This window comes from Grammomys surdaster, unplaced genomic scaffold, assembly GCF_004785775.1.
Source record: "Grammomys surdaster isolate TR1022 unplaced genomic scaffold, NIH_TR_1.0 62, whole genome shotgun sequence".
NCBI classification, from domain to species: domain Eukaryota; kingdom Metazoa; phylum Chordata; class Mammalia; order Rodentia; family Muridae; genus Grammomys; species Grammomys surdaster.
Window position 1 is genome coordinate 15,605,470 of NW_021604564.1, and position 27,945 is coordinate 15,633,414.

Sequence of the window (27,945 nt, forward strand, 5' to 3'; positions counted from 1 at the left end):
CTCTCTCTCTCTCTCTCTCTCTCTCTCTCTCTCTCTCTCTCTCCCTCTCCATCCATGTGAAGGAATATGCATATATACCTAGACAAAAGAAGCTGCTGTAATGTCAAAGTTCAAATTCTGACTCCAGCACTGCTAGCAGGGTTTCTGTTAGTGCCTCTATGTAAAGAATCACCCTGCAATATGGCAATACGGAGGCTGAGACTATAATTGCTTTGTTACTTAGCAGTTTCTGTGGGTCAGAACATAGGAACAAGCTTGCACAGGCAGTACTGGTTCTTTCTCTTGGGTTCAGTTCTACTGTGGCAAAGCTGTTAGGGTTTCCTATCTCCCCCTCATCCTTCTCCTTCTCCTTCTTCTTCTCCTCCTCCTCCTCCTCCTCTCCTCCTCCTCCTCCTCCTCCTCCTTTTCATCCTCTTCCTCCTCCTGCTCCCTCCCTCCCTCCCTCCCTCCCTCCCTCCCTCTCTCCCCACTTTGTCTCTTTGTTTCTTCCTTTCTCTTTCCTCTCTTCTTTAAACCTAAGCTATTCATGATGGTCTCTTCCTTGGGTTAGCTAATTGAGTGACCTCAGAGACACAGAAGATCTGAATCCCAGAACAATGTTCTAGTGGGTATGGACCTCCATTCCTGACCTAACCTTGGTAGAAACCATAGCATCATTTCCAGCTACATTCTGTTATTTTCTTATGCATCTCCACAAAATGCAGATTCAACCAAAGGGATGAGGCTCCAGTCTTAATGAAACAATAACAAAAATGCTGATACCTTCAAGAAAGGGAGATGCTATTATAGACATCTTTAGTAAATAAAATTCAAGTTGTACTTATTCAAAAACCTAACTTATATGCTTTAGTCACTGTTTGCAAAGTGGGAATACCATGTAGCACTTTATAATGTTTTCTCAAGATTTAAAGGGGATAATCCTCTTAAGTGTTTAAAATAGTAACAGAATGGCACCCCATAAATTTTAGCTCTTATTAGTGCCTTTACATTTCAGCATGACTATCACCCCAGCTAGTCAACCTTTTGTATTTTCTCCCTGAGTTTTCACTCCCTCTACAAACTCCCCATAGCTGTGAAGTTAGTTGTCTGACAGAGCCCTTCAGACTCCACTGTAATGTGTTCATATGTACACATCATCAGTGTATGGGGAGCAGCTTAGGAGCAAGTCTTAAAATGCTTGCCCAGTAATATAGACTCTCTTCTTTGGGAGGGATCTAATTTATAGTAACAGCACAAATAGCAGAAAGGATGTACAAACTCTGAACCAGGGTGAAAATGATGCAGGACAACATAAGAATCACCCTGTAAGAAAAGATTGTTGGTCACCTTAGTAACGGGAGGTGGTGAGACAACGTGTCTATGAGTTGGAAACCTTGGGTCTTTTATTCTGTGGAACAGACTATACTCTTATGACAAACATCCTTGGTTTAACTGGTGTTCTTATCAATGCAACTTAGAGCTGAAAATGGAGACATTTTTAAAATTTGCTGAAAGAAAATTATTCTGAATTTGTAAATGAAGAAAATCCATAGTACACTATTTCTCCCCAAAGAGAAATCAACACTGAGTGTTTTCTAATACAGTGAGTATCTGTTCTGGGGACTGATAACTCCTTCCATGGATTGAGGCTCCTTCCTTGACTGTGAATTGCAGGCCAGTGATACAAATCTTAAATAAGACTTGCTTTCTTGCCCTGTGACTAATGATTTAAATTCCATAAAAAAAAAAAAACCAAGAAAATCACAGTGCATTTAAATTTCAAAAAGCCATTGGGGAATAATACAACCCTAGCATTTTCGTTCCCCTCTGAGCCCAGAGATATTTAAAATGAATTTGCAGTTGAACTCTAGGAATGTCAGGTCTCAGGAACAACAGACGAAGAGGCTCTAATTAGCCGTGATGAACACTGATTATAGAGCACAGATAGAACAATGATTGCAAAAGAAAAAAAAATGAGGTGATGTGTCGGTCCTCCATATCAAGTACGGCTGTGTAATTAGAGAAATTTAATCCCAGCAGGCAAATGGATGTATTTGTATTTGTGCCATTTTGTATCTTTGCAGGCAGAGAGGTGTTCTCAAAAAATACAAAAGGGGTGGAAGCATATCTATCCCTTGTGCTTTATCTATAATCCATTTGTGATGTTCTTTTCTTTATCACTTCTTGCCTCCTTCTTATTCTTCACAGAAAAAGTCATTTCTTTCTCAGTGTTTGGTACTGTTACCTTATTAGAGTGATCTTTTCAGAACAGCCCCTGATCGTTCAGATTAATAGAAGAGACATATGCTCGCAGGGAAGAGGAGCTGCTATTTTTATATGAAATATGTGCTTTTAAATCTATGATGTCTTACTCACATTTCCAGAAACAAGAAATCTGTGCATGGGAGTGAAAGCAGGGATGGTGCTGGTGTACTGAAACTCTGTGAGGCCAGCCAGAGTGTGCTGGCTCAAAAGATAAGAAGTCCATTGGTCAGCTGCACTTTTGCAGAGGAGTCAGTCTCCTGTTAGGGGGTCATGGATTTCTCTTGAGCGGGAGTCTGTCTCGAAGGTTCACTGTCTTTTGAATTTTTGATGAACTGATGGATAACAAGGGGGGCTCATGGGATTAGAACCACATCAAAACCCCACACAATAAAAAAAAAAAAACCAAAGCAATGTACCAAAAAAATCAAGCAGATTCCAATAACCTTAGCTACTGACAGGAAGTTACTGCTGCTATGCCGACTGCTCACAATGCCTTCTCCCTGGGCGTTTGTTCATTTACTTATTATTTGCTGCTGTTCTGTGATTAGGTGTTCAAACTGGAATCAGGAACAAATGTGAAAATCTGCTTTTACATTGAATTCTAAAAGTTATCATTGGTGAATTTGGATTGAGCTGCACAATTTCTCATTAGAACAGTTTGTCTCTGTTTTCTCTGAGAACGAAATATAAGTACAGAGAAGTAGCACAAATTGTTACGGACACAGAGCACACTTCACACATTAGCGTGCTACATGCCTTCTTTAATATCTCTATGTAGTAATTCTTTAGGTTTAACCAGTACAATACAAGTACAGTCACTTATCTGGAAACCATAGCTCAGATTTTATTGTGGTTCAGTTTAAACCACAAATATTCCTCTGTTGGAAACAAATTATATTGCATGTGATTTATGAAAAATGTGAAGAAAGCACCTCATTGTCATACACGTTTTAATAAAGTTCTGCTATCAGAAGCATTTCCTAGTTCCTTTGTGGGTACATATTTATAAGAGAAATTATCATATATCTACCGCAATACATACATAAACTAAATATTTTTAATAACTTGTGTTACATGGACAAAGCAGACCCAGGGTCAAACTGCCAGGCTAGGCTGAATAGATCTCAAGACCACAGAGGTCCACGGGAAGAAACAGATGTAACAGTGTCAGACATTCTGCTATGGTGGAATAGTCTGTGAGACTCAGTCATTAAATATTAGCACTACTTATGCAGACCAAAACATTCAGGGATGACCACAACCTACTCCTTTGGAAATTGCCATATATTGTGACTGAGGTCCGGATTGTGATGTGAGTAGCAGTGACAAGCTGTGACCAGAGGGGGTACGAGAAGGTCCTAGAGCTGGGCAGGCAAGAGACAAGTAGAATTATAATTTAAGAGTTGACATAAATTGCTATGCAGGAGCTTGGCAATTTAAATACACAATAATCTTCTGTAATAATACACAATTACTCACTTTTCTGGTATCTGCCTGATGGTTAAGCATGAGGTTAAAAACTAAAGCCTTCAGGTTCATGCTAACATCTTGCCAATATCCCCACATTTTGTTCCAAGAACAATGCACACATAACAGACAAATGAGACAAAGCTTACACAGCAGCTTTGCCGCCTGCTTCTTGAATGGAAGGAGCATTCTCTTCACAACTGAGGAGCCTTTCTAGGAACTAGAATCCAACTACCTTGATGCTCTGGGTAAGCTTGGAGTCTGCTGTCTTTTCTGAGACCCATTCCCGGAGGAGGCAGACCATGCCCTCACACAGAAGACGAAGGAGCATCCTCTTCACAACTGAGGAGCCTTTCTAGGAACTAGAATCCAACTACCTTGATGCTCTGGGTAAGCTTGGAGTCTGTTGTCTTTTCTGAGACCCATTCCCGGAGGAGGCAGACCATGCCCTCACACAGAAGACGTCAGACAGTACTGCATTCCATTTAGAATACAAGCAAGAGCAAAATCAGCATATGGCTGCCTCCAAGACAGGACAAACAAGTCTCTGTCTCCTGATCTGTTTATAGAGTGAAGGAATGAGGGGTGCCTGAATCAGAAACAAAGGGGGGTCAATTAAAATAATACATAAAATTGGTCACTTTGCCTAAATAAGTATCACCTTGATTGTGACAAAATCAGGGTAAATTCTAATGTTACTTTCCACGCCTGAGCTATAGCAGAAGAAAAGAGTTGCATTCTCCAGCCCCATTCTTATCAAACTTCAGTTCTCCTCAAGGTTGCTGCATGATCTTGTCTCTATGATTTACTGGTATTCAAAGCTCCATTTGTGTAAAGACACATATGTTCTTACTATAATATTGTTACAATCTAAACATTCCAAAAGGGAAAATGAAGCTCAAAGAGATCGTGAGATCGTGTGCCTATAACCTTTGACCTGGGAAGCAGAAAAATCATAATTTAAGTTAAAGGAGTCTCGGCTTGAGTATAAGATCATTTTTGATGGACTCACATTATTTCAACGTCCTCATCTATGTCTTGAAGTCTAGTCAGACATCTCTACTCTTGCTGTCCCTGGGTAACTGCCCTCTGTCTCTCAAAGGCATCCACTCTTGCATCAATCACTGCCCTGTTTGTGTAGAACAAGGTTAGAGTGAGCTGTCAAAGACTTGTGTCACACCACATTTTTCCTAGGGAAACATGAAGATATGCCAGCATTCCCTGGGATAGACTCCATGACAAAAATTATCCCAGCACAATCTAACTTCCAGGGCAACCAGTAAGTTTCTTGGGTTTAATTATAGAGCATGAATGGAGTATTACTCACAGGAACATGGCTAACTTGAAAAGTAATCACAATACCAAGTCTCACCCCAACACTGATGATGACTTCCACATAGCTGCATATATGGGGATTACCCTTTGTTAACCTTCTACTAATTTTATAATCTAGCCTGTCCTAAGGCCAGGAGGCTATGTTAACTGAGGGCAAAATGGGCTGTGGGGAGTTATGAAGGAGTAGCTGGAATCTTGGGTGACTGACCAATGATCATCCCCTTCTGTAAGGGAACAACAGTCGTCAAGCCTGATCTCAGTGGTCTCTTTCAAATTGTCACAGCCTCTCTGATGAATGATGGCTGTCATGCTTGAAATTCGACACTGCATAACAACCTGCTGTCTTACTTACCCACAGAACAGGGCAGATGCAAAGATAATAGGAAGATGAAAAATGAGTCTTCAAAATGGGAGGAGAAAAATATGACACTGTCCCAATGTTGAACTAGAGAAAAGTTAGGGTGATAGGAGCTGTGCTTCGCCTAGTGTTAACAAGCATTAACAGTAAAGCTGGAAGGATGGGATTGGGGAAAAGGAGGATTTCACAGAAAGAGTGAAATATGTGCCAAGGATAGGAATTAAGTTCGGTTGACTGTCTCATCTGTCCCTTAAGGAGCACCAGGGGAAGAAGTAATTTTGAAAATGCATCTTTTGTGCTTACACATCAATTTTGATTTATGGTAGATACTGGTGCTTCAAATATTGCATTTTCTATAACTAGGAAAGATGAAGAAAAATAAATTGTTTAAACTAGATTTGAACTAAATCTTATTTTGACTTTTCAAATCGACAATAATTTCAGTAAGAGTAAAGGTCTTTGTCAAGAGGGGAAAAATTGCCACTATAGTTAGCTTATTAGGTCCAGAACAAGGATAATTCAAAAGAGTGGTAATCTGAAATATGGCATATGATGTATTCTGGAAGATATGCTTATTGAAAAGGAAGACATAAACAGGGAAACTGTGTCCTAGTGTGAGCATTTAGATACAGGTGCACATGCGAATGTACATGTGCACACACACACACACACACACACACACACACACACACACACGTACTAACACAGCATTAGATCAGAGGTCTGGAGAGTGGGCAAGACACCTGCTCCCCTGCAGCTTGAGAAGGGAGAAGTACCTCTTACCTGTTGCCTGCAGCCTTAGCTTCCAAACACATCGTTGCTATTGATCACGATCCTCTGTCTAGTGCCCGGAAGCTAAAATCTAGGCAATTGCTGAGGGTAGGTGAAGAGTTCTGTTTGGGTGAAGGGAGGGAGTTGGCTTGAGATTATTATCCCACAACTCTCAACTTGACAGACTTGTGGGCAGCCTGGGTGCCTTTCACACGGAACATCTAAAGCATTCAGACAAGCTTTCCGTTTGTAACTCAGCTTGTCTCAGGCAGGTAGGTCTGTTCTCTGCATACTCACTGTGAGTGCCCTTCCTTTCTGTCTTCTGCTCTCTCCTCCCCCAGCATCAGTCACTGATGCTGTGGCTTCCCTACATGCTGGGCAGAGGTGTAACTGCACGGTTTGACTCATGGAGACACAAATGAGCATTCTTTTCCCCCTTTGTGATTTTTAGTTTGGCTTCTTTCTACAAACCAAGAGCAAGTTACCTCCTGCCTTTAGAAGGGAAACCCAAGCATGTCCTCATTTACCTTGCTTATAGCTCTTGTGATATGTCTGCTTCTGCGGAAGGTGGATTCATCCACAAAGGCAATCAGCAGACAATCAAACCATTTCCTGAAGTCCCAAGTATATGATGCATCTGTCTATGTAACTGTGAACTCTATAGGCTCATATGATCTCTGATAAGAAGCTGCCTTCTCAGGATCTTGACATTCTGGGATGTTATTTTACCATCTAAGCTCATGTCATTGCTAACAAGAACTCAACTTCATACATGTTTTCTCTTATGCACAATTACTTATGGCTTATAAACTAAACAAATACAAATAAATGTGGTTTTGCTGGACTGATGGTCTAGTGGTTAACAGCACTTGTTGCTCTTGTAAAGGACTTGAGTTTGGTTCCTAGAACACATGATAGGTAACTCATAATAGCCTGCAACTCTAATTGCAGAGAATCTTCTGGCTTCTATGAGCATCTGCATTCAAGTGCCTATACACAAACACATACACATTTAAAATTAAAAATCAAATCTAGAAAACACAGTTTCTTCCTGTGGCAATTACTTCAGAGAGTTATATTATTAGGTCTTTTTCCTATATCTGTTTTATCTTTTTACATCTTGAGATATTTCTTGTGTATTTTTTCCTCAAGCTGGCATGTGCCAGTGTAATTTTCTGAAAGTGTGTTTTTCATCTTACCACAGGACTCCTCAGTTTGAGCCCAGTCTTCTTTCTCCTTGTAATTTGTTTTGAGTTATAATCAAGAAGAAAAGAAAGTTTCCTGACTTAGATGCTTCTCCATAGGCCTCAAACACTTTGTCTTTTCTCTCTTTCATGCCTATTGACACCTTTATATTGTTTCTGGACTAATTATCTTAAAATTTGTTCACTTCTTACTATGTTCACTCTTGGTCCAGTGTCACTAGGTTTTTCTCTGTTGTCCCACTGAATCTAAACCCCTATGATTGCATTATCTGGTTTTTCATTGGTTTGTACAGTAGGTATTTGTTGATAACCAAACATAATTGAGATTAATCTGTTGAATAATACCTTGCAGCCAAGACCCAAGAAGAATGAGAATATATAGGGTATAAAAAGGGAAGTGAAACTTGTTGTTCTATATCAGTTTTTGCTCTGGCTAGTTGTTGCTGTTGTTGCTGTTGCTGTTGTTGCTATTGTTGCTGCTATTGCTTTTGTTGCTGTTGTTGTTACTGTTTTTGTTGTTGCTGTGTCAATTTGACATAATCTAGTGTCATCTGAGAAGAATGAACCTCAACTGTAAAAACAGCTTGGTCAGATTGGCCTGTAAGGGTATTTTATTGATTAATGGGTGATATGGGAAGGCACAGCCCACTGTGGGTGGTACCAGCACTTTCAAAGTGATGTTGACTCATATAAAAGGTAAACAGAGCAAGTTGTGAAAAAGAAGGCAGCAAGCAACACTTCTCTACCGATGGTCTCTGCTTCACTCAGTTTCTGCCCCAGATTCCTGCCTTGAGCCACTGCCCTCATTTCCCTTCATGAGGGACTATATAATCTGTAAACCAAATATACCCTCCTCTGACAATGTTGTTCTTGGTCAGAGTTTAGTATTCATTTTTAATCTTAAATATCAGACTACCATTACAATTGCAATGCCTGTGAGAGAAAATACATGACTGTTAGTGGAAACAAAGATTCATTAGAGTGGAGAAGTTCATAGTACTGTTCTGTGAAGGTTTTAATCACAGTTTTCCCTCTTATTTTACTTTGAAAGCAAACTGATGGCCCCCACTCAGAGTCCTACAAAGTGTGAAATGACACATAGATTAAGAGTCTGCGGTTGTCCTGAAGGACATAAGAAAATAGGAGTTGTTATGAGTTCAATTTATTTCTTAATACTTCATTACTTTTATGTTAATATTACTTCCCTGAAGCCTAACCCCCAGAAAATATCATTACCATTCAGGTGCCAAAATCCCCTTGTAACAAAACAAATACAATGAAAGTGGATTTTCAGTCTGATAGACTATAGATAGCATAAAATAAAGAGATTAAATTTCTATTAGCTTACCTTTGAAAATAGATGCCTAGGAGGGGACATAGTTCACAATTGCAGTCTTGGGAGTGTTTTTAGTCTATTCAAAACATCACTTCTCAACCTGAAGGCCATGACCTCTGGGGGTTTGCATATCAATATCCTGCATATCAGGTATTTACATTACAATTCATAAAGGTACCAAGATTGTGTTACTTCTCTTATGAAGTAACAACCACATAATTTTATGGTTAGGAGGTCACCACAACATGAGAAACTATATGAAAGAGTGGCAGCATTAGGGTGGTTGAGAATCAGTGGTCCAAGAAAATTCTATACCCACTCATTATAGCACTAAACTTTCTAACAGATGATTTCAGTTAATCCTTCACTGAAGAAAATAAATCATATCAGTACCAAGGAAGCTCTATTAAGATGTGCCCTGTAATTCCACACAGTCCAGAAGGAGACTGTTAGAAAGATTAAAACCCAGAGAGGTATGAACTATTTTCAGTGTCGAGTCATCCAGCCCATAGATTTCTTCTCTACTAGCAACCTTGACTCTTTAGAGATGGTTTACAGTGGTTGAATAAAAACATATAGGACATTATGATACAAACTCCCTGGCTAATGACTTCTTTGTTGAAAGCAGAACACTCATAAGCATTATTTTCTCTCACCAACAGCATGGGATCACCAGTCTGGGTAGCAACTTGAGCTGAGCTGCTGGGAACTCTGTCTATAGTGAAAATGGGGGAATGTCAAGTCCTCCCCATCTCCATGTCAGAGGGGCCCATGAACACAAATGCTAACTCCCCAAAGCTGCTCCACTGTAGATATGATTCCTCTCAAGACCTCAGAAAACAGTAGATACTCAAACCCTTGGTCTGCAGCCTCGTAAGCCTGGTCATTGTCTTTTCCTCTAATGTACCACCTCATCTGGTTCTAATGTACATACATATGTCTAATGAATTAGTTTTCCCTGGGGGATAATTTTTTCAACTCAAGAGCTTGAGATTTTCAATGGCATGTCTATGATCAGTTACAAATTACTGAAAGTCTTATAATTGTTCACTGATTTTTTATATGAGCTGGATGTTTACTTTATGGGCACCTAGAAACCTTCCAGCATTTCAGAATAATGTTTAAAACATGGTATTATTAAGACTCTGAGATTACAGCTGTGAAAACAGACATATGTCATTATAATCAGTGAGAATGTCCCTTAACTGGGATTTCAGAGTATAAAAGGAAGTCATGCAGAGAATTCACAAAAAGCAAGAAGAGAAAGGAAAGAGGGGGAACCAATCAAGCAAGAAAAGGGGTGTTTTTTTTCTGACAACCCACTTGAAAATATGAAAGTGAGTCAGTATTTGAGTACAAGTCTCTTCCATTAGGAACAGGGTGTTGTCTCGCAATGACTTGCACAACTCCTTTACATGTTACATCTCTTAAGAGACTTATTATTTCCTGCTTAAAATAGTTATTAGTCTATCTACTTTGCATGTGTCAGACTATGTAGAATACATATGCAAAGACAGCATCTGCACACAGAAGATATTCAATGTTTACATTGAAAAAATGATGAAGACTCAGAAAAGTGTAGAAAACATGTTTTACGAGACTCACAGGAAGGATTGGGAACTGTTTAGGGGCAGCAAGTTTATCCCATGTGAGTATTGTACTAATAGAAGCAGAAGATATACTAGTACAATTGTGAACATGAAAATGTGCAGTGGAAACAATATCGACCAGATGTCTTGACAAATGACAATGATGGAACTGTCTGAGTCCTCTCTGAAAATGGAGTTCAGGAAATTCTAAACTGTCTAGAGGTAAAGCATCCCAAAGAGGGATTGGTAAGCAGGGTAAAAAGTCACAGTGCCCCTCTCATCTCAGACCCCGCCCAATGCCTTTATCTTCTCACACCAGACCTCATGTCTCTATCACTTTATAACCACCACAAAGAGGCTTTATCACCTCATATCCCACCTAATGCCTTTTTTTCAAGTTACACCATTATATTGCACCCCATCTCCCCATCTGAGTTTGGCTATTTTCACTGTTCCATTAGATTGTATAAGGAAGTTTTCTATCTAGCCAGCCTATCCTACGTGTTGAGTTCCAAGTCTGTGAGAGACACAAAGAATAATTTTTTATTGTATATTTTATTTATTTACAATACAGATGTCATCCCCTTTCCCCATTTCCCCTCCCTAGAACCCCCTATCCTATACTCCCTCTTCCTTTATGCTTTTATACCATTTTGATTACATGCATGTATTAAGGTCAGTTCTAGGTTGAGGATCTAGCAGTACAATAGATGCAAATAGTCGAGGAACAAGCAATACAATAAATACAAATAATCAGAGAAAAAGCAAGGCATTAAACCCTATTACATGAACACTCCCATGATCACTGTTTCTAAAGACTTATCAGGATGACCAAAGTATCTGAGCTTACTTCCCTATTATAGCCCAAGTTCATTTTCATGTATGAAGCTTACTTCCTTGTTCTAGCCTAAAATTTAGGTTCCTGTTTGAAATTTAGATGGTTTACCTGCTCCTGATTTAACATTGGTAACTGGTATTTGTCTAGAAAATTGCCCATTTCATCCAGATTTTCCAATTTTGTTGAGTATAGGCTTTTGTAGTAGGGACTGATGATTTTTTTAATTTCCTTGGTTTCTGTTGTTATGTCACCCTTTTCAGTTCTGATTTTATTAATTTGGATATTGTCTCTCTTCCCTCTGATTAGTCTGGCTAAGGGTTTATGTATCTTGCTGATTTTCTCAAAGAACCAATTCTTGGTTTTATTGATTCTTTGTATAGTTCTTTTTGTTTCTACTTGGTTGATTTCATCCCTGAGTTTGATTATTTCTTACCTTCTACTACTCTTGGGTGTATTTGCTTTTTTTTGTTCTAGAGCTTTCAGGTGTTTTTTCAAGCTACCAGTGTATGCTTTCTGCAGTTTCTTTTTGTAAGCACTTAGTGCTATGTGTTTTCCTCTTAGCACTGCTTTCATTGTGTTCCATAAGTTTTGGTATGATGTGTCTTCATTTTCATTAAATTCTAAAAAGTCTTTAATTTCTTTCCTTATTTCTTCCCTGATCACATTATCACTGAGTAACGTGTTGTTCAGTTTATATGAGTATGTGGGCTTTCCATTTTTTTTGTTGTTATTGAAGCCCAGCCTTAGTCTTTGGTGATCTGATAAGATGCATGAGATTATTTAAATTTTTTTGTATCTGTTGAGGCCTGTTTTGTGACCAATTATATGGTCTATTTTGGAGAATCTATCATGAGATGCTGAGAAAAAGGTATATTCTTTTGCTTTAGGGTGAAATGTTCTGTAGATATCTCTTAAATCCATTTGGTTCATAACTTCTGTTAGTTTCACTGTATCTCTGTTTAATTTCTGTTTTCATGATCTGTCCATTGCTGAGAGTGGGGTGTTGAGGTCTCTCACTATTATTGTGTGAGGTCCAATGTGTGCTTTGAGGTTTAGTAAGATTTCTTTTATGAAAATGGGTGCTCTTGCATTTGGTGCATAGATGTTCAAAATTGAAAGTTCATGTTGGTTGACTTTTCCTTTGACAAATATGAAATATTCTCCCTTATAATTTTTGATAGCTTTAAGTTGAAAGTCAATTTTATTCAATATTAGAATGGCTACTCCAGCTTGTTTCTTAGGACCATTTTCTTGAAAAATTGTTTTCCAGCCTTGTACTCAAAGGTAGTGTCTGTCTTTGTCACTGAGGTGGGTTTCCTGTATGCAGAAAAATGCTGAGTCCTACTTACATATCCAGTCCATTTGCCTATGTCTTTTTATTGGGAAATTGAGTCCATTGATAAAAGATATTAAGGAAAGGAGATTGTTGCTTCCTGTTATTTTTTGTTATTAGCGGTGGCATTGTTTGTGTGGCTATCTTCTTTTGGATTTGTTGGAAGAGGATTACTTTCTTGCTCTTTCTAGGGTATAATTTCCCTCCTTGTATTGGAGCTTTCTCTCTATTATCCTTTGTAGTGCTGGGTTTGTGGAAAGATATCGTGTAAATTTGGTTTTGTTGTGAAATATCTTGGTTTCTCCATCTATGGTAATTGAGAGTTTTGCTGGGTTTAGTAGCCTGGACTGGCATTTGTGTTCTCTTAGGGTCTGTATGACATCTGTCCAGGATCTTCTCACTTTCATAGTATCTGGTGAAAAGTCAGGTGTAATTCTGATAGGTCTGCATTTATATGCTACTTGGCCTTTTTCCCTTACTGCATTTATTATTCTTTCTTTGTTTTGTGCATTTGGAGTTTTGATTATTATGTGACAGGAGGTATTTCTTTTCTAGTCTAGTTTATTTGGTGTTCTGTAGGCTTCTAGTTTGTTTACGGGCATCTTTAGGTTAGGGAAGTTTTCTACTGTAGTTTTGTTGAAGATATTTATTGGCCCTTTAAGTTGGGAATCTTCATTCTCTTCTATACCTATTATCCTTAGTTTGGTCTTCTCATTGTGTCCTGGATTTCCTGGATGTTTTGTGTTAAGAACTTTTTGCATTTTGTGTTTTCTTTGACAGTTGTATCAATATTTTCTATGGTATCTTCTGCCCCTGAAATTCTCTCTTCTATCTTATATTCTGTTGGTGATGCTTGCATCTGTGACTACTGATTTCTTTCCTAGGTTTTCTATCTTCAGGTTAGTCTCCCTTTGTAATTTCTTTATTGTTTCTACTTCCATTTTTATGTCCTGAATGGCTTTGTTTGATTCCTTCATCTGTTTGGTCGTATTCTCTTGTAATTCTTTAAGGAATTTTTGTGTTTCCTCTTTAAGTTCTTCTACCTGTTTACCTGTGTTCTCAATTTCTTTGAGAGTGTTATTTATGTTCTTCTTAAAGTCCTCTATCATCATCATTAGAAGTGATTTTAAATCTGAATCTCAATTTCCTGGTGATATGTAGAATTCAGGACTTTCTAGTGTGGGAGAACTAGGTTCTGATGATTCCAAGTACCCTGGGTTGCTGATGCTTATGTCCTTGCACTTGCCTTTCGCCATCTGGATCTCCTTAGTGCTACCTGTGTTGTCTCTGACTGGAGCCTGTCTTTCCTATTATCTTGGTTGTGTCAGAACTGTGTGGGGTGGGTGTTGCTGTTGGGGTTAGAGCTTAGGCCCAAGATCTGCTCAGTGCTTGGATGCAGACTGGAAGGAACCAGTGCTCCAGGCCAGGAGCTAATTCCTGGGTCCCAGTGGGTCCCAGTTACTCCCTGTTTGGGGTAAGTGTTGCTATCTCCTTACCTAAGATACTGCCTGGGTTAGAGCTCCTGGGAGCCCTGCTTCCTCTGGGTTTTATGACATTGGGTGCTCAGCTGCTACCCAGAATCTGTTCAGTGCTCGGGCGCAGACCGGAAGCTCAAAAATAATTTTAAAACTAGGTTGGCAGCACTTGAGTAGAAACTCTCAAGGTTATGTCTCACCTTTACCCATATGTGCATCTCCATACACATTAATATGCAACACATGGGACATAAATGTCATATAGAGAGACACCACAGAATGGTGATCATCTATGAATGTCTACACCCTTTTTCACAGGGAGACAAAAGAGGGGGGAGGAGGCAATTTTGTGTGGCAGTAAATGACTTTCAGAGGAAGTGAGTGGACTCAAAGACAAGAGCTTGTGACAAAATCTGTCCAAGTTTGGTGGTATTTCTCAATATTTCCTCCTAAGATATGAGCTCAATCTTTCTAGATTAATGAATTCTAAGGGTAGGAGCAGTAGACTCATTGGTAGTGTGTTCTATGGATCAGGCACTTCAGAGAAAAGCCCATGTCTTTACTTGGGATAGGAATGACAGGAGAGCTATTACAAGGCAATCTAGTGGGCCTTCCAAATTCCTTTCACTCAAAGAGGTCACCTAGCTACTATTGTCCTCCAGGAATCCTTTTCTGAAAAATGATTGTATCTAAGTCCCTGATGGACATCCTCTTCTGGACTGGCCAGTGCCTGGTGGGCAGGAAGCATTTCCTGGTGAGAACCTTTTGTGAAATATGCATGACTGTTTTCTCAGATAGATGTCCATAAACTTTCTATAAGTTAGCACAGTGTCATAGTCATCCATGCTTGTGAGACTAGCACACACATTCTTATACACAGCACTGTCCCCCCTGACACACACACATATTGAAGCACACAGTCTTGTTAGTTTGGAAGAGCTTACTAAAGGCAGATCAAATCCATATCTCCTTCCTCTGCAAAGACCACTAATTTGATTCCTTATTCTTTACTGTTTTAAAGAAAATGTCTGGAATACTTCCGTAATGATTTTACACACATGCATGCATGTGCACACACACATACACACACACACACACACACAGGCATGCACACACATGTACATTAGATAGTGATTGAAAAATTAAGGTAAAAACACATGGCTAAATTTAGAAATCAGAAAAAAATATATTCCTCAAAATTAATTAAAATTAAAATTATTTCCTATTTAAAATATCTAAAGGAAACCAGGACTTTAAAACATGTCAGAGCAGCCCAAAGACTGTAGTGAAATGCTACAACTGATGTGTCTGACATCATCACAGTTGCACTTGTGGTACAAGTCCACAGACACAAATTTGTCTTGAAGATTCTTCTCAGCAATGGCTATCACAGCCTCGTGTCAGTATTTGGAATTATGACCATACCCTCCCAGTATAAGCCCTGAAAGGCAAATAGTCACTTAGACCTTCAAGTCTTTAGTGCTGAACTAAGAAGGCATTTGCTGCAATATGGTGCTGTGTCTGCTCACACCACAGCTCAGCTGCTATAGAGGACAACTGATCTGTAGCAAGTCCCATCTTTAAAATGATGTGAGAGTAGGAAAGAGGATGGCATAATAATATACATTATTTTGTATGAATAGTTGGAGAATGCATGCAGTACACACATATGTACCTGCACGATTCCTATTCTGAACATTACTAAGTTCACTGAGGTGGCTAGCCAGCAAGCTCAGGGGCTCCATCTCTCACCTCTGCCTTCCTGGAACAGAGATTACAGGTGTAGGTCACTATGCATGGCTTTCTCAGGGATGCTGCATGCCTAATCATGGGTTCTTATGCTTGCATAGCACACACGTTGCAACCTGAGATATTGTCCTAATCTGTCAATATAGGGTTGGGGTTTTCAAACATATCATCTAGGGAGGGATTGACTTCTGGCTTCACACTGACCTGACTTTCTTGTCCCTGCTTACCAAGTATCTTAGGCTGCAAGAATCATTCCTGTACATAGCTGAAAAATCAATATTAAAGTCATTTTATGTTATAATTAAAATGTTTTCAATTGCTGGAGAGTATTAAGTTATTTAAATAGAATAGAATTTTCTAAGGATAAACATTAAAAATAAAATATTTTTAAATATTTAGTGTTCAAAACATGAGACATGATTTTCCTTTAATTTAATAGCTTTATAATGATTCTTAACTAATGCTTTTCATGTTTTATTTCTTGTTTAATACTCCCTTCACCCAATTTTCCAAATAAAGTGTGTCACCTTCCTTATTTCCTTTAAAAAAACTTTCATTTTTCTTTCTTTAAATTCTTAAATTAGCAGATATTTATATTCTAGACAATAGCCCACAAATCTCAGGAGAGTCACGAGGAGTTAAATAATAGTCATCTCATTATAGAATGTATCATCTGTTAGAGAAAATCTAGCACAAAATGATCATTGAAAAACTCTCTAACAGGTTCAAGCACTGCAAACACAGTGCCAGCAGGTCCTGCCGTCTCCTCTTCTCTCTCCCTTGCTAAATCATTAAATTACATTCCTAAAGCTAGCCACCAGGGTCCATCCCCTTATTTGACCACTTCCTTATGCCCGACTAAAACTCTAAGGACCAACTATCAAAATACCAAGGTCCAACAATCAAAATTCTTATTTTGGGAACACTGGCTAACAGGTCCATTCAGGATTTACCAACTCATTCTTAACAGACTTCCTGTTTGTGGATCATAATATGAACTCTTAGTAGCTGCTCCAGTTCCATGACTTCCTTTGTCATGGTGTTTTATCACAGTCACAGAAAAGTGACTAATACATTAGTCCTGCCGGTGGCTTCATATGAAAGAACCTGGAAGAAATCCCTTTATTTAGTTAACAGCAACCATTAACTAAACAGAGACTACACATGGCTGCTTTTTGTCCTTGTCTTAAGAACTTGTCTGATGCTAAACTGGAAAGTAATGGATTAATTTATTGGATGAATCTAGTTCCAAGACAGCCTAGTAGCACAGTCAGTATGTGTGATTGTTTATGGTAGCTTTTTAAAACAATATCACCTAAGAAATCACTACATGGCAAGGATGATACACTGAATAGCTAAGGAGCATGAGAGTACTTATTTTGTCAGCTTACTTAGCTTACTTTTGTCAGGTACTTAGTGTGTCAGCTAACAGGAAGATAGAGTTTTATGAGCTGAGACTATTCTGATGATCTGGGTTGATTTGTGTAGAGAGATTTGCCTGTTTTGTCTAGAATATAACATCAATAGGGAAGATGTGCTTGGAGGGTACAGGGTTACTATGTCAGCCCAACTACAAAATGATCAGGTTGTAAACTGGCTTAGTGACAGTAGTTATAGTCAAAAAGTTGGTAACTGATTATATAACACATAACCAAAGAATCACAAAGCCAGGCTACTGAGTGTTTAGCATAGAACAAATATACAATAGGGATACAAATGTAACTTTCAAAATCAAGGAAATTTCCTGCCAATACAGAATGAAAGAGTGTTAAAGCTTTAATTCAGCTTATTAACAAAGAAAAACCAATAGCACACAGAGACAAGCCAGAATAATGTAATTAATTTTCTAATAAAAATACACTACTATTGTCAACAAACAAAATTAGGTCAATATATATATATATTATGGGAACCAAATGTATTTCTCTGAGAAAAGTATCTGTGAAAAAACAGAATCATTTGAATGACTATCAGTTTTCTGCAACTTCTCTCCCATGCTTCAATCTTATAATCACCCACTGGATAGAAAATAATCAGAGGTAACTCGTGAAACCAGACCATCCTCTGAGGGCTGCCTGCAGGCTGTACCTCAGTCCAAGGAAAGAGCAGTAGTCTTGTCATTTCCTTTGCTCCTTTCCAATTCTATACACTTTTTCTGACTATGGATGCAGGAGAAGCTATCTTTTTATTTTAGATATGTGTGATGGTTTGTGCTAGGCCCAGGGAGTCAAACTATTAGAAGGTTTGTTCCTGTTGGAATAGGTATGTTCTTATTGGCGTGGATGTGTCACTGTGGGTGTGAGCTTTAAGAGCCTTATCTTATCTGCCTGGAAGTCAATATTCCGATAGCAACCTTCACATGAAGATATAGAACACTCAGCTTCTCTTGTATCATGCCTGCCTGGATGCTGCCATGTTCCTACCTTGATGATGATGGACTGAATCTCTGAATCTGTAAGCCAGCATCAATTATTGTCCTTATAAGAGTTGCCTTGGTCATGTGTAAGAGGAGCTAAGGTGGGAGATGTAAGGAGAGAAAGAGGAAGAGTTGGGAGAGGAAGAGAAAAAAGGAAGAGGAGGAGCTAGAGAGGGCAGAGATGTAGGAGGATAGAGAACCACACAGGTATGGAGAGCACTCGTGTGGATCAACTTAAAAACTTATAATTAGGTTAGCTAATTGGGATACAATTCTCTTTGTATGGGCATCTTGTTATTAATCATTATCAAACATATAAAGCCTTTGATTAATCTATAAGAATTAGAGTCTCATTCTCTTATTGGGCTCTCATGGATGGTGGAATGGTCTGGGCAATGTCCTGCCTTTTGGAGACAGCATGGAAGATTGGCAGAGCTATCTCTCATGCTGGCATCTAGTGGGTGGCAGGGCTGGTGTTTCTGGCAGGCGGTTCTAGCTGCAGCGCGCATGTGGCCTCAGGCCAAGAAACATGGCTGCTGGGCTATGCAGAGCTGCAGCAGCTTAGATAGTTGGATGAAACAGAGGCCAGTTTTAAGTAATTACTACAACAGTCATGGTGTCTGTTCACAGCAGTAAAACTCTAACTAAGGCAGTATGTTAAGTACACAGCATCAAAGATGCACTGAGGTGTTAGTTCCTCATGCTATCAGAACTATGGTGCTTTAGGTCAGCAGAGCAGAAGAGGAGACATTTATCAACTACCCATGATCTCCCTGTGCCCCAACAGTGCATTTATAACACTGAGACAAGATGCCCGGTTAACAACAGATTTTACTCTGATTGTTTGCCTAACAGACCTGGAAAACCTTTAGTGTTTTCTAGCTGCCTTCCCTCCTTGGGGCCTTTGCTCTCCAGTATAGACAATTTATTCCTGGAAGCTGACCTCAGCTTTTCTCTCTTGAAAATTAGGCCTAGGCATATATATTTCAGCTGGTGGTTTCAATAGAAAATAGTCCAACCAAGACTTGAAATTGAAAAGCATGCTGTCTTAATCAGCTAGTGCTGAGCTGAATCATGCCAACACAAAGCAGCCAGTAACTGTTGTGCCACTCATAGTGATGAAAATCTATCCACTGGTAAAAATGGCATGGCTTTGATTTTGTCGTTTGTATCTTCTGTGACTCACAGGTACTGAGTCTTTGACTTTCCAAATGGGTCCTGAGCATCAGCCATGAGATTTTTACTGTTCTGGGAGATCCCTAATCAAACACTGAATTCATTTATTAGCTCGTCCATTCATTGTTTCATGCACTCATTCAGTTCTCAAAGGTTTCTAAAATTTTGTGCCTCTATATGTTGTGTTAAGTGCTGGAAGATGCCCAGATTAAGATGTGTATATATTTTGTCATTCAAAACAGAACCACATGGAGCTGCAGGGAAGTGAAGATTTGACCTTTGCCAGTATATCACAGGTCTGTTATGTATGCTCTTGTTCAAAAAGAGTTACTGTCAGAGCAGAGCACACCGTAACTCAGAGATACTGAGAAGCAGAGCTAACCTCCAGGCTTTGTCCTCACATCAAGCCCAACTGTCCTTGTCTGCAGTTTGATAAAGTTATCTGAATAGCCTTTGCTTACTCTCAACAAAGCAACAAAGGCAGTGAACTAGGTGACTGGAAATCCACTAATTCAGACTTACAATTACCTAACTTTATCTGCAATACAAAGTTAAATATTGCCTTCAAAGGAAGACATCAGTAACTTTTCCTATTTCTGTATAATTCTGGTTGAATTGTAGTCACTTAAAATATTCAATCTGCCTCTCTTGACTGTATTAGAATATCAAGGTACCTTTAACAAGAATACATGTATAGTACTTTGACAAAACTTGTTTTGATCAAAGATATGTTATACCACCAAGCTCATAAGAAAATCAATGCAAAAGACCAAAGTTCACATGAATCCTCATCTTTGATATAAGACAACTGAAGGGGCATAAACACATTCCCAGTGAAGAATGGGATTCAATTATTATGAAGAATTAGAACCTAGAATCCTGTAGAAAAGGATTAGACACGGAAGCTTCTAAGTTCTTTGAATTTCACAAGGATGATGAGAGTTTGACTCTCTCAGCCCTCTGAGGGACAAGAGATGCACAGCTGAGCCCAGGCAGTGCTCTAGATAAATACTTCAATTTGAATAACTTGGATCAAACAAAAGTTTATAGAACCAGTAAAGAAAGCTACACCTGTGGTGTTTCTGAGCACATCCAAGGCAGCAAGGGTGTCTGCTACACTAGTGTGCCTTTGTCATACATCAGCATATCTGTAAAAGAAGAAACAACTACAGTAAAATATTGTCTTTTAGTAACTACATATTTAGGGAGAACCATTAAAAGTAAAGATTTTGAAAATATTTATAATTCAATGTGAAAATAAAAATATCCACAAACAAACCAGAAAAACTTTAGCCTATAATCAGTTTTGAAATGAATATTTTAAGGAATGGACGCTAAAGAGAAAAAAAAGTACATATTTATTATAAATATTTCCCTTCTATTCTTCTGCTATAGGTATGTTTTGGTTTTGTTTTTTTTGTTTATTTGTTTGTTGTTTGTTTTGTGTGAGTGTGTGTGTGTATGCGTGCCTGTGTGTGTGTATGTGTGTGTGTGTGTATGCGTGTCTGTGTGTGTGTGTGTGTGTGTGTATTGGTTTGAATATGCTTATCCATGGGAACTGGCACTATTAGGAGGTACTGCCTTGTTGGAGAAAAAGTGGACCTTTTTGAAGAAGTGTGTCACTGTAGAGGCAGTACTTTGAGATCTCATATACATGCTGAAGTCTGGCCAGTGTGACACAATCTCCTGGCTACCTGCAGAAGACAGTCTCTTCCTTGCTGCCTTTAGATAAAGATATAGAAATCTCAGCTCCTCCAGTATCAAGTTATCCTACATGTTGCTATGCTACCTATCATAATGCTAGAGGACTGAACCTCTGAAACTGTAAGCCAGTCCAAATTAACTCTTCACCTTTATAAGAGTTGTTTTGGTGTCTGAACAGCAATAAAACCCTAAGACAGTGTGTGTTTGTGTGTATATGTGTGTGTGTCCACATAAGTGTTGTTACAGAAATCCATGAACCATGTGGATATACTTATATTTATACAGATGCTAGAAGACCACTCCATAGATCATTATTCAGATACATCTTATTATTTGACTATGTCTCTCATTAGCCTGGAGCTTACCTAGTAGGCCATATTAACTAGTCAATTGGCCATAGTTATCTATCTGTCTCTACCTTAGGGCTGGGATTACAAATAGCAACAACATAGCCAGCATTTTTTCAACATTGTATGTAAGGATCAGACTCAGGTTCTCACACTTGCAAGACACTTTGCCAACTGAGTTATTTTGCCTAGTGTAGTTATAGGTATCAAATTTACTTTTAAGCAAAATCTATGCCATGGAATTATATAGCTCTCACATCCCTATGCATTTATGGAGGTGGCTTTGAAAAGATATAGATATATAGTGAAAGGTTACATTTTCCAATTTTACCAAGGTCATTAATATACCAAATATAAACTGTCTCCCATTTATCAAAAGTCCTGGAGATATCAGGAGATAATTGAAATGATAGATGAAGACCTGAAATTCTAGACTAATGGACTGTATATCAATGAATCAATGTCACATTTATGTAAGCTTTCAGAAGAGGATTCCAACTTTTGCTTCTTTTTAAAGTTTTAACCCAGGAAAGTATATAATATGAAGAAATTTTTTTTAAAAAGCTGAACTTCTATAAAAATAGAGCACATGATCCTTCAGAAATATGTACACTATGATTCTACTCATAGCTTGTATTTCTCTAAACTAGTCACAGAAAAATTTGGTATCGACTTTGCCTTTTGCATTGTACTCTCTTTCTGTGAAACCACCAGTTCATGAGTTATCTAATGTGTGAGTCAATTCTCTTTTGTTTTCCATCTCAAAAAAATCAGGGACTCTATACAATGGGAAAAATGGTTGGTACACTACATACAGATTTTTTTTATATATAGAAATGTGATGTTTTATTACAAAGAGTCACAAAATGAAAATATCTCAAAAAGGAAGCTAGGCTAACAACCTCCACCTACATAATTGGGGAAGACAGGGCAATGTCTAAGTTTTCTTGTTTGCCCAAGACGGGTGGGAAGGTATAAACAGAACCAATCTAAAAATGGCTGATATTACCCAAGCCTGAAAAGGGGTTCCAGAAGACCCAGTTACCTCTTCTAAAAAGCTTAAAAGGAGCATCTTAACAGAGCTCCTAAGCAGGCACTTGGCAGTTCAGGACTTTTGTCTTCTGGTTGTTTTCTTTCCACTCAGACCCTATGTGGTTCAAAGCTGAGATGGGGGGGTGGGGGGGGCAGGATGGACAAAGGAGCTCTGGAAAGAGGTCTTCCCAGCACCGCTGCCCTGTGCTCTGGTCCCTGGTTCCTATCTAGTTCCTAGGGACGGTATATTTAATATATTTTATATAAATACACAGAGGAATAGAAAATATAAAATCTGAGAAATTGAGGGATAGTGAGGAACTTCGGGAGAAGATGGGGCTGCAGATCTTGCTCAGGCCATCTTGACCTCTTCTTTGACCCCTTAGGCTTCTGGCTTCTCCTCCTTGGTTTTCTCCTCTTCTGTGACTTCTTTTTTCTCTTCAGGATCTTTCTCTTTCTCATCCTCTGTTTTGACTCTTTTGGCTTTTTTGAAGTTAGAAGAGTTCTTGCGACCACCTTCTCCCTCCTCATCTGAATCAGAGAATTCTTCCTCACAGGCAATGCGTTTGTCAGAGGAGCAGATGGAGATGCGTTTGTCAGGGTCTTCCTCATCCTCATCACTGCTCTCTTCTGGGATAGCATCCTCAGGTATGGCCTGCATCTGGACCCCAGGGGCATGGGGCAGCATTCTCAAGTTCTCAAAGAGCCGCTGCTTGATCTTTTCCAGGTATTCATTAGTGTTCTGGTTAGTCATATTGGAAGGGCTGATGTGAAGCTTGAAATCTGGTCCAAAGTATTCAAAGTAGTCATTGTATGGGAGCTCATTAGGGATCTCTGTGTCCAGGGCCACAGCTGTCTCGTAGGTCCAGCACCGAGCAACATTCCGGACGGTGTAGCCACCTCCTCCCAGCATTAGCATAGGCAAGTTGAAACTCTTCACGAACTCCACACACTTGGCATGCCCTCTGATGGTCAGACTGAAGCAACCTAACCGGTCCCCAGACAGGGAATCGGAGCCGCATTGTAAGACCACTGCACTAGGCTGGAACATCTCCATTACTTTGGACATGACTGGCTTGAAGATGGCTTCATAGGACTCATCATCAATGCCGTCTCGCAGTGGGTAGTTAACAGCGTAGTACTTGCCTTTGCCAGCCCCAATATCCCGTAGGTCCCCAGTTCCCGGGAAGTACTCTCCGTATTTATGAAAGGACACAGTCATGACCCGGTCTGTAGTATAGAAGGCCTCTTCCAAGCCATCGCCATGGTGAATATCAATGTCAATATACAGCACTCTCTGGTGATGCTTTAGCAGTTCCAGGATGGCCAAGACGATATCATTGATGTAACAGAAGCCGGATGCTTCAGACTTCTTTGCATGGTGCAGGCTCGCAGCCCAGTTCACAGTGATGTCCGTCTGCTGCTTATTGAGTTTCACAGCACTTGCGACAGAGCCACCCGTGGACAACTGACAGAACTCAAACAGGCCATCAAATACTGGACAGTCCTCACCAACGTTGAATCTCTGCATCTGCTTGCTGTACTCAGACATATTATCTGGGCAAATAGAACGCAAGAATTTAATGTAGTCATCACTGTGGTACTCGGTCATCTCAGCATTGGCTTTGTGAGGACGATAGATTTCCATTTTCCGGTAGAGACCGTAGTTGAGCAGCTGGTTGTGGGTCATGCGGATCCGGTGCGGCTTCATCGGGTGCCCTTGTCCATAATAGTAGTTTCCAATGTCCCCCTCGTAGTAGTAACAGACTTTCCTCTTGGTGCCCTGAGTCTGTGCCATCTTGCTCGCCGCCCGGCCCTCCCGTCAGTCTCCTACATACAGATTTTTAAATGGAAATTCCTTTTACATTAATTAAAATTGAGTATATTGTTGACAAATGTAATAAGCGTGGATTTACAGTTGCTTAATGTTAAACTGAGAAGAAACGTAACCTTTTAGAGGAAGTTTTTTCTAAGGTTTGAAGAGAAATAGTAACTGTGACTCAAGTAACTGTTACAAACTTTTTGATTTGGAAATTCACACACAGCAGTGGAAGCGTAGTTCACATGGAAAGATGTTGGTTATTTACAATTCTCAAGATTCGCGAGGGTATCTTCCCAAAGCATCCAAGATTTTCTAACTCGAGAACAAATGTGTTGCAACACCTTTAATGAACATTTTCAAAGTTGCCTATGTAGCATTATGTGTCCAAGTCAATCCCAATGTCGGGGTTCAATGCAGTGACTGAAAGAGAAGCATAAATCAGCACATGAGCATACAGTGAGCCCACAGTTCCAGGGCAAGTTCATTACTTTGCCATGTGTTTCCATCAGACACTACATAAGAATTTGACTACTAGAAATTTCCATAGCACTTGAGCTGGGAAAGGGTAGGAAGGGAAGAAAGTCATAGGAGATCTCTCAAAATGGAAAATGCTTAGATTTACAGGCCAGATTCATACCTGGCAATCTGAAATCCTGGATATAGAACAAATAGATTCTCTAAAAGGATTTTAGTGTCTGGTACACATATGAGTTGTTGTTAAAATATTGCTGTATTTTCTCATTGGTTATAAAATAGTGTTTGTGGTAGGAAACTGAGATTGTATAGTGGTTTGAATGAGATGTTCCCATGGATACTGGGCATTTAAATACTTGGTATCCAACTGGAGATTGTTTGAGAAGAATTAGTAGGGGTGATCTTGTTGAAGAAGGTATGTCACTGGGGAGGATTTAAGATTTCAAAAGCCTCCCACCAGGCATTACCAGTGTGCACTCTCTGCCTCTAATTTGTGGACTAAGATGTGAGCTCTCATATTGCTCTAGTCACCTGCTGTTATTCCTTGGCTTCACCATCATAGACTTTAACTCTCTGTAATTGTAAGCCCAATTAAATGACTTTCTTTATACTTTGCCTTGGTCATGGTGTAACTAATGTAGAGGGCTTATCAGGCACCTGACCACAAGCCCAAATGACCTGAGTCTGATCCCTAGAACTTTCATAGTAGAGGAAAAAAATGACACCTGCAGGTTATTCTCTTACTTTTATATATATATGTATATATATATGTACATATATATATACATACATATATATATATATATATATATATTATACACACACACACACACACACACACTGCAGATAATAAGTAAGTCAGAAGAAATTTCTTATAATACAGAGTAGTGTCTGTGCTGAGATTTTCACATGGCTTTCACTCCCCGTCCTTCCTGCCCTTCCCTTCCTGGATGTCCACTATAGACCATGGATCATGAGCACCAGGTAGACTGGATCCTCGAGATCCTGGCAGCTCTAGTTTTATTTCAATGTGGTGATTTCCTGTGATGCACAGGACACAGAATACTCATCATATCACGTTTGCTCACTCCACATTTAGAATGCAGTTCGGTATCTGTCTTCAGCCGCTCCACCCACTCTTCACCCCAGGGTTCCCATTCGTACCCTCTTTACTACATCACACGGAGTTCATCTGATGGGAACAGGCGGGCCGCATCCTACTTTGTTAATGTAGACTTGTACTCCATCCACATGAAGATAATCTACTAATGCATTCACTAGTTTAGCAATGTGAGAACCAAGTATAGTTCCTTTCTTGTATTTTAACTTATCCTCCATGAACATTTTCTACTGGCCATTGTATAATATTTTACTACTCATGAATATGTGCCATCACTTATAAAAGAAATTTTATTGTCATATATATTTATTTCTAGTTTTTTTGTTATGGTAATTCACAAACATGAATTTTTGAATGAATGTATACCTATATTTAATACCAAATATAAATGGTTATAATTTGATCGCTTAATGCTGTTGTAATCAAGCATGCATGACTCAAGTTGTAAAAAATAATTTTTTAAATTCCAAGTTTTCCTTTCCCAGTCCTGGTTCCTGGAATGGTGGCTCTGAGACTAATTAGTTATTATTAAATGCTTAGTTCATAAATTTTGGCTCATTCTCTGACTACCTCTTAACTTACTTAACCATAATCTATTTTATGTCTACCATTTAGCTAATGGTAAATTTCCTTCAGCTCTTGCGAGCTTCTTCCTTACTGTCTCCTCAACATCTCTCTCAGCATCTCTCTGAGTTCCTCTACTTGCTTGATTACCTTTGTCTCCTTGGTCCACCTTCTGTCTCATCTCTCTTCTTTCCCCATGTCTCTCTTCTACCTCTTACTATTTCCCAGAATACTCTCTATTCCTTGCAGTGTTCCAGCTCCTATTTCCTGCCTCAGCTGATTGGCCATTGGCTTTTGATTGACGGTGATATTTATAAGAGATTCTTCCTACAGTCAACCTCTTTTTTTTGTATGTGGTTTAAACATTCTATCTGCAAAGCAAATATTGCTAGCATATCATGCGCTTGATACTGTAGCAGTGATTTCAGTGTTCTCTCCTCAGAAATCTATTTCCAAGTCTGCCCAGAATTAAAATAGTCTTTATTATTACATTAAAAGCATAAAAATACTATTTAATATCAGAAACAGAATCTTTACTATAAAATAAAAATCATTGAAAGGATAATACAAATCGCAAGAGAATGATAAATCTTCCAGTAAACTGTTAAATAAATGTTTATCAATCTTGAGGAAATACATTTAGATTCTTACCTCACACTGTTTACCAAAACAAATTTGGGTAGATTTCAATGTGTTTCAAAACTACTGAAAAACTGAAATGAAATGGGATGTTATCCAATCTCTGAGGAGGGAAACGTTCTTACAATTAGATCTAATAGAAAAATCACAAGGGACATGGTGCTGAGAAAACTGCTTTTTATAACTTCTGAATGTTAGAGAAACTGAATAAAATGAGAGTATGAATCATGATATCTGAAATTACATCAAAATAACACATTACCAACCTTACTAAAAAGATACTCATTAATGAGAGAAACCTTACTAGATAAATAAGGAAAATCTATAAAGGGGATATGCCAACTGAAGAAACATCTTAAAGCATTCTCCTCATTAGAAATCAGCAAGAAATGAATGCAATCAGGATGCAGTGATGTTTAATCTATAAATTATGAAATATGATAAAATTAAGATACAATAAAGCCACATTTACTCTTATAGTTTTGCTGAAAGATGTACAAAGTAGTATATAATTTTTTGAAGACTTATGTGATTATAAAGTAGAAAGGTATATGAAATCTAACAAATGTTAGATAGGATCAGATATGTTTGAACTGGTATGGTTATAGAGTTAAATAGAGTAGAGGTTGAAGGCAGTGTGGAGAAAGGACTATGGGGAGGGATAACAAACATTAAAGTCCTTCTGAAAATGTTTTAAGAAAAAATATTACCATGAAAGCTTCTCATAATATAAACACGTACACATGTAAAAAGAGTTTAAATGGAGTTACTCTATAATGGGGTTAATAGTGTCCCTGCTAGACATCAAAGGCTAATAAATAGCAGAAATTGTTTCGGTGTTGTTTGCCACATATAGTCAGCACTAATTGGACTGGATAACTAAAAAAAAATTGAGGGGACAAGTTGGAAGGTTATGGAATAGGGATAGATTTAGACAGAATTGGAGAAGAG

General features: G+C 38.8%; 1 protein-coding gene and 1 pseudogene across 1 annotated transcript in view; both read right to left on the reverse strand.

Annotated features, from left to right (window-relative positions):
- Positions 1-27,945, reverse strand: part of LOC114617084 (EGF-like and EMI domain-containing protein 1) — a 572,239-nt gene that overhangs the window by 176,371 nt on the left and 367,923 nt on the right. The gene's annotated exons all lie outside the window — the stretch shown is intronic.
- On the reverse strand, positions 22,758-24,182 carry LOC114617091 (annotated as a pseudogene).